At 37.9% G+C, this 8,473-nt stretch overlaps 1 long non-coding RNA gene across 1 annotated transcript; it reads right to left on the bottom strand.

Annotated features, from left to right (window-relative positions):
* Nucleotides 1-401: 401 nt before the first annotated feature.
* LOC110193436 (uncharacterized) lies at nt 402-7,085 on the bottom strand. The gene is made up of 3 exons (XR_002320469.2): nt 6,958-7,085; nt 6,546-6,822; nt 402-1,492 (listed from the first exon to the last, which is right to left on the bottom strand). It is a non-coding gene; the product is annotated as an uncharacterized LOC110193436 (long non-coding RNA).
* Nucleotides 7,086-8,473: the final 1,388 nt, after the last annotated feature.

Here is an 8,473-nt window from a genome sequence, read left to right as displayed (position 1 = left end):
AAGTCTTTTGCAGAACTTTTCTACTAATCCATTCTATTTAACAGATATCAGCACACAACTGAATATCTTAATTACTTTCCATATGCTTATGTCCACTATAGGAACTCTAAAGTGAGATGACCAAATATTCCATGGGATTATCTTTCTTATCAATTTTCTGTTTCACTACTCATTGCCTCATTTCCAGAGGTTTTTTTCCTCTTTTGTTGACTCCAACCCTAACTTTGCACTTGCAGCAGATGGTCTTGCTGTCTACTTCATGGAAAATAATGAGATTAATGATTATTAATGCTGTCTCCAAAGAATTGAAACTAAGGGTGACAGAAAGGCCAAAGGAAACGTACGTGGCGCATATCAGCAGGTTGCAACACATTACACAAAAAGGAAGTCTGAGGGACGTGTCATCAAAAAATGCATGAGCAAAAGAGATAAACTGGCATCAATTAGATAATGGACAAACATATTATGCTATATTAAAGAAAAGTAATATTATTGGGCTGTAAGTATGTCAAAAGAGATGGTTTCAGAGGATCCTGGGAAGACTTATGAGAAGTAATGCCAAGTGACGTGAACAGAACCAGGAGCACAATTTAATCACCTTGTAATGAAAATATCCTCAAAAGACAAGAACTTTGATCACTGCAATGACCAACCGTAATTCCAGAGGACTGATGATAAAACAGGTTACCCACTTCTTGGTGGAAAAGTGATAGTCTCAAAGTGTAGGAAAAGGTACCCGTATTTTAACACAGACACTGTGAAAATTTGTTTTTCTTGACTATGCTTATTTCTGATAGAGATTTTATTTTTCTTTTCTTCTTTCCAAATTTGGAGAGGAGGAGTGTGTGGGTGTGTAAGTATGGGTGTGGGGGGATGTGTGTTGGGGGATGTGTGTGGTGTGGGGGGGAAGGGGGGAGAGGGAGAGGGAGAGAGACAGAGAGACAGAGTTATAGATAAGGTTGCCAAACTTAAAAAAGAAAAGAAGGTCATTGAAATTTTTTTCAAGTACACAGAAGACAACAAAAGGAAGGACAAAAGGAATCCCAGACAATCAGGACAGCTTTGAAAGTTACATGTTGAATTTATCACATACTTATGAAGAAAAGTAAGCTATACATAAGTCACAGTTTCATGTACAATCCTCCATTTCTGTTGTACTGTGTGTGCAGAGATGTTCATTTAATTTGGCGTTTTGAGATTGGAACAGTCTTTTAAAAAACAACAATAGGCTAGACATATGATGAGAACAAGAGATTACTGGGTCTGAGTAGTACATTGGTATGCTCGAATGAGTTATTCTTATGAATGCTATGCAAAACTCTCAATTTTCTTCTCTGTATAATCCGGGGTTCAAGCCTAGACAGTTGGAGAATGTTTTTCTTCTTTGGAGTTGGTGAAAGCTTGGGAGAGGAGAGATGTTCCTTCTTCTGGCTCGGGCTTCAAGAGACAACCCCATTATATGTGGTTCTAGGCTCTCTTTAGGGAGAGGTTCCTGGAGGGAGAGAAAGAAAATTTTGGAAAGAAGCTAACATGTAGTAGAGATGGCACCTCAAGCATGCCCCTGACTTCCACCTTGTCACATTAGAGACTGAAGGGATTTCCCTTTGGGTGAAATTAAGAACAATTATTATTATTATTATTATTATTATAGCTAACATCTATATAGCACTTAATATGTGCCAGGCAGTATGTTAAACTTTATAATATTATTCATAATTATAATTTCTTTATAATTATTCCAAATTATAATTATTGTTTATATCTTATAATTTTATAAATTTATAATTTTTATTATACAATTTATAATTTTATAATTATTATTTCATTTGATCCTTACAACAACCTTGGGAGGTAGGTTCTATTATCTCAATTTTTTTTATAGATGAGGAAATTGAGGCAAACAAGTTACTTGCCCAGGGTTACACAAATAGTAGTCTGAGGTCACATTTGAACTCAGGCCTTCCTATTGAAGGTCAGATAAGGCATCCTATCCACTGCTTCAACTAGTTGCTTTGGTATTAGGGACTTTGTTTATCACTCATTCTGGATATTGTCTGATATTTTGTAATATGTCTATCTTCTCTGATTTCTGTTTACTATCCGCTTAGTTAAATGGATTTATTCACTATTCACTTTTTGTAATGGTCTCTTGTGTCAATGGTGTTTGGTGGAAAGTCAAGCTTTTGGATGTAACTTGGAGCACCCCTTCATTATTTGTTTAGTCATTTTTCAGTTGTGTCTAACTCTTTATTACCCTTTTAGGGGTTTTCTTGGCAAAGATACTGGAGTGGTTTGCCATTTTCTTCTCCAACTCATTTTACAGATGAGGAAACTGAGGCAAACAGGGTTAAGTGACTTGCCCAGGGTCACACAGTTACTAAGTGTCTGGGGCCAGATTTGAACTGAGGGAGATGAGTCTTCCTGACTACAGGCCTGGTACTGTATCTACTGTGCTGCCTAGCTGCTCTTTCTTTTATCATTAAGGGATAGTAACTAGGAAATATGGTGAACCGAAAAAAAAATAATAATTTCCCTAGCAATATTTAGGGGAGTGGATAGATATAATTCTAGCCTAGTAGTCTCTTACTGAGGAGAGCAGAGTGGTTAGCCTTGTGGCCTCAATGGCCTGCTCTTTTCTTGGAGAAAGCCCTGGGAGAGGGGTGAGTGAGATTCCAGGGATATAGATTTATGTCTCCCTTAGAGCTCAATTTAGGTAAACTCATGTGGACATAACTTAGATGGGCAATACACACACCTTACATCTATGTCCAGTCAGTTAAGCTTTGTAAATACTTCTGAATCTCCTCACAGGCCTTCAAATAAAGGTCAGAAAAGTTGCCAGTATTCTTTATTTGCCCTTAATACTGCACATTACAAATGGATTTCATGCAGCAGAAAAGCCAGTCAAGTAGTCACTGCTCCAGGGATAAGCAGAAAATATAGGTTCCACCATCTCTCTAAAATGAAAACCTTTTTGTTTGTCATTCCTAAATTTTTTAAAATTACTTCAGTCAGTTTTTGCCACCATTTCACTGCCTGATTCACTACTGCTACAACGTATTGAATGATTCCCAATTAGACTGAAAAAGTTACTGTGCTCCCCAAGCACCTAATATCAGCATGCAATGACTTAGGCACTAAGGAGAATATGACTCCTTTTTTTAAATTTTCCACTATTCCCAACATTAACTGTAAGTCCAACTGTGTAGCATTACCTAGGGCAAAAAGTTGTAAAATTGACCGTTGGTTCTAAAGATAGTTTTAATACATTGTAAAACTATTTTTTAAGAGTAGCAAGTGCTCTATCAATCAACAAGCATAATCTAATTATTTTGCTTTGTCCTTGTTAATTAACATGTTACCGTATTAGCAATAGTAGTAGTAGTAGCTTTGTAAACATACTCCATTACAATTTATTATACCAGACTTCCTGCCAAGATGTCTGCTCCACATTCATAAAACATGAAATTACCGTATGTGGTTCAGCCATTCCCCAGTATAAGTGCATATCTTTTGTTTCCGGCTTTTTTATTTTAAGTAATGCTGTTATGAACATTTTTGTACCTATGGGTCTTCTTGCTGGCAGTAAGCATAAATACAAATTGTTTCCCAAAACAATTGAACCAGTTCTTATCACTACCAGCAGTGAATTATCATGGAACATTCAAATTTTTGAGGTGGATTTTCTACAGGACTTTTATCTTTATATTCATACAGCTGACTGAGAGATGCTGAGAATATAACATCACACTCTATTATTTGTTGATTTATTTTTTTAAGCGTTTAACGCAGTAGAATAAAATGCCACTTTAAAGGCTCTCTTCAAGCAAAATGAGTTCTATGTGTACGTTTAAATAATACAAGACTTTCTGGTAGAGACAACTACAATTTTATTTTTAAGAAAACACCGAGAACTAACATCAAATGAGGCATAAAATACTGAGGAACGTTTCATTTTATGTGATCAGCAGCCTGACACAGTCTCACCTACTGATACCAAGGACCTCCAAATGCTCCTAAGCCCAGATGACAATATTTTTTCACCAATCCCAAGGCACTACAAAGCTTCTTCAGTAAAATGCATAATTATTTGAAAGAAATTTGTTTAGACATCTATGTTAGAAAAACGAAATGGATGAAAAACACATATTGCACAGACTATGACATGCTAATGATCTGACAGTATACTGAGGTAGCGTGTCTGTCTCCTTGTCTATTAGACAGAGGATTTGTCTAGAGAAAGAATGTACTGGGTTCAAGTCTTGCCTCTGTCAAATTCCGGGCCAATCACTGAACTTTCCAGTGCACTTAGGCAACTCTCTAACAACAACAACTCTCTCTCTCTCTTTTTCAATATATACATGTACACACACACATATACATACAAATTTCCTCAAATATATGTATATACATATACATATATATATACATATATACATATACAGACATACATATATACACATTATGTGTGTATACATATGTGTGCCCACATGCACAGTGTGGCAGCTAGGTGGCACAATGGGTAGAGTACCAGGCCTGGAGTCAGGAAGACTCATCTTCCTCAGTTCAAATCTGGACTCAGATACTTACTAGCTGTGTGACCCTGGGGAAGTCACTTAACTCTTTTTGCCTCAGTTTCCTCATCTATAAAATGAGCTGGAGAAGGAAATGGTAAACCACTCCAGCATCTCTATCAAGAAAACCCCAAATGGGGTCATGAAGAGTCCAACACAACTGAACAATAATATATATATATGCAGACTTAAAAAAAAAAGACCTGTGATATCATTGGTATAGAGAGTTCCAGCGTGAAACTCCTCCTACCACTGTAGAAGAGCATCTCCTTAGAGAGTTGCTTAGAGCATTGATAAATTAAGTGACAGATGGATGGCTTTCTGAAGGAGTCTTACAAGCTCCTCAACTGAAAATTTACCACATGGCTCTGGAGCTGGAAAACTAGCAAGGAACCATAACATGCCAAGCCATAATATGGAAGAGCAAATCTGATGGAGAAAGGAGTTTGCCTTTCCCACAGCCCTAAATTTATTCTGTTCTAGGGAAAGCCCAAGGTATAGGATGAAAGTGAGACTAACAAGAAATAGGAAGCGTATTGAATGGGATATTTATGGGCTATCATGAGTCTTTGTGTTTCCTGGATTCTGTCTATGGGGTAAAATTGTCTTCCTTGTAACTAATATGCCTTGTTACCTCAAGCACTGGGAAGGAGAACCCAAGACATTTTTTACCCACTTTAGCGGAGACTTAGACATAGCCTATATTGTAAGATTTCCCAGAGGAAACTCTGGGTGGCAGAAAGCCAAAGACAAACAATTTGTGGAGAAACCACCTTAGAGCAGTGTTGGTCCACACAAGCCTAGAACCTTGGAGTACTTAGCTATGGGTTACACCAACTTGCATGAGATTTGGTTGGGGAAAAGAGACTAGATAAAGAAGAGATTCGACAGAGTGGATAACTCTGATTCTAGGCTATGGAGAGAAAGCAGAATTACTCGACTATTATCTTGTTTCTGTTTTCTCTGACAAGGAGAATAACCTGTAGGAATGGAAAATATAGAACCACTCCAGTAGTTCAACACTAGGAAACTGAAATTCGAGACAAGTGAATGAGAGGGGAGATAGGAAGATAGCACTTAGTTGACCTCGTTGAGTTCAAATCACCAATCCCTGCTGAACTACGTCCCCCTCTACTGAAATCAATCAAGCAACCAGTAAATAAGTACCTTCCGTGTGCCAGACACTGTGCTGAACACTGGGGTTACAAGTATAACTCTCAAGTAGCTTACATTCTAACGAACTAGAAAAACAACAACAACAACTCATAGATATAATTGGAAAGCCATTATCAGTGATCTGTGAAAGATTGTGGAAAATGAGAGTGGTGCTACAATACTAAAGATATATATCAGGCAAATATCCTGATACCCCAATAAAGGAAGAAAATGCAATCTGCATGCAATAGGTCAGGGAGTTTGATTTTGGCTGTTGGCAAAATTCTAGAAGACATTTTTAAGGGGATGGTGTTTAAATACTCAGAAGGGGAAGCTTGCAGAGCTAGCATGGCTGTATCAAGAGTAAGTCATGCCAGACTACCATACAAGAATGTTGAAGGATTTAATTTATCAAGTAAGCACGTATTAATCATCTGCTATGGGTCAGGCACTACACTAGGTGCTGGGAATACAAAGACAAAAACAAAATAGTCTCCGTCCTTAAGGAACTAACTCCAACTCGTATGCGTAAGTAGCAATTGCCCTGTATACTCTTCAGAGCAAGGAAAGCTATATCTCCACCTCAGAACTCTAGAGGTACACCTGAGGGGTTGGAAGTGTCTTTCTCTAATGCTCTTGAGTTAAGCCTTCATTTCAACCAGTTCCCCTCAATTGTTAGCCATCAATAATTAGCATCATTCCATTTATCCAATGAACAACAATAAGCTTTTACAAAGGGATATTCTACTGCAAAAATATAGCAAGAACAGAGGCATAAAGGTCCCCTCCCCTCTACGCTAATACCTGGAGGCTTACTTTCTTCTATGCCTCCTCAGTCCCTTAGAAGAGTAAATTCAATCTTAACACAATTTCTGCATAGCATTGGCCCCAGTAACTTTATTTCCAAATGTGAGATAGACATTGAATTAGCCCAAGTCTCAACTACCACTAGGCTGAGTCATGAAGATCAATCCACAGGGCCAAGATACTAAAGACCACAAGACTCAGCATGGACTCCACTCCTAGACCTCATGGTAACTCAGTCACTGGTACTTTTGAGGCTCATAAGCTTGGTGCTGTGTCCAATCTTCACCTAAAAACAGGAAGAATAGACATGACATCAACAGAAGCAACAGGTGGACCATATACTTACAGGATATATCATGATAGCCCTGGTGGGAAGAAAAAGGCCTGAGGCTTCTCTCCCCACCTAGGGCTTAGTCCTTACCTTCTCACTTTGAACATGCCAGGCAGAAATACCAAGAGACAAGCCCTGGCCTTTTCAATGAACCCCAGTTCTAGCTACTCTTCACCATGTGGATAGTAGGCCAGAGTCAGTTATAGAATATCTGCATGTATTCCAAAGTCCACATGGGAATTGCATCAGTTGAACCATACACTGTTCATGTAGAAGTTAATATAATCCATATAAACTTTTTAAAAAGGGCATCTTTAGATAAGAAAAGGCATAGAGATAGCAGGATAACTATCTTTAGGGTACTGAAGGACTTTCATGTAGAAGTAGAATTTGTCTTGGTCTGATTGTCCCTGTAGGGCAAAATTAGGAACATTGGAGTGAAGGTGAGGGTTAGGGTGATAGTTGCATAGGGAGAAACATATTTCTGAATGAGGTAAGGAAGAAACTTCTACCTTAAGAGGCAGTGGATTCACCCTTATTGGACCTCTTCAAGTGAAAACTAGAAGACCACTTGCTGACTGTGAGAAATTATTCATCTGGATCCTACTCTATTCCAATAAGTATTAATCAATTTTATATTTTACATAAATCATTTAGGAATAATTAGATAAGATAGGTTCTTATTAGTAGGCTTTTATAATGGGTCTTAAACTTTAATGTAATGTTCACTACTTGTTTACCAGTTATGAAGCTCACTTGCACAAACACAAAAATGATGATAAAGATATCTCCATTCTGTTTTACTCAAATTCCATGTCCAAATCCAGCATGGGTGGAATACCTTGAGGCTTTGGAAAGTCCTCCAACTCTTTTGGACCTCTTGATCACTCTTTCTTGTCATCATAACCACTTAGTCGGTAGAGATGCTCCATGCTTCACCAAATCCGTGACCCCATTGCTGATAAGTCATTTTAGGCCCTCAAAAGCAAGATCTGTCAAACAATGAGATTCTGTCTTTTACCATTCCTCTTTTGCATATTTGGGTATCAAACTGTACAAAAACAAGGTCCTGGAAGAAGGGGGCATCTGAGATCCTGAAGAAGGATCTGAGGTCCACTTCATTAGAGAGGACCATAGACCCTTTCACAAAGTGCCATTGGATCAGAGCTGTGCCTCAGCAGATTGGGCAATTATAATCCCCACATGACTATGTTTATAGAGAAGATTCCTATATAAATACACACTGGAATAGTCAGCTCTGAGGTCCTTTCTATTTATGAGATTCTCTTATTTTCAATCACATGTGATGCTGACTAAAACAGATTATTATAAGAATGTTGGCAAATCTCTTCCATTTTGCATCTATTTGTTGTCTTTCTTCTAGTTAAATGCATAAATGTTCTTGGGATGCTATGCTTTAGCTATATCTCAAGCCAACCTCTCCAAAGGCTCAATTCGTCTAGTATTTCATAGGGCAATGGTACTCAAAATCTTCTATCATCCTTTTACATAGTATTTTGAAAATAAACTAGCAATATAAGCTGATGCTGTCCTTGACTGTCATGTTCTACATTTGGCACAAATAGTGAGTACTTGCTAACTAACA

Source organism: Phascolarctos cinereus, unplaced genomic scaffold (genome assembly GCF_003287225.1).
Source record: "Phascolarctos cinereus isolate Bilbo 61053 unplaced genomic scaffold, phaCin_HiC Scaffold_7;HRSCAF=346, whole genome shotgun sequence".
In the NCBI taxonomy this organism is placed as follows: Eukaryota; Metazoa; Chordata; class Mammalia; order Diprotodontia; family Phascolarctidae; genus Phascolarctos; species Phascolarctos cinereus.
Note: the sequence above shows the minus strand (reverse complement) of the source record. Positions and strands in the feature narration are given on the sequence as shown.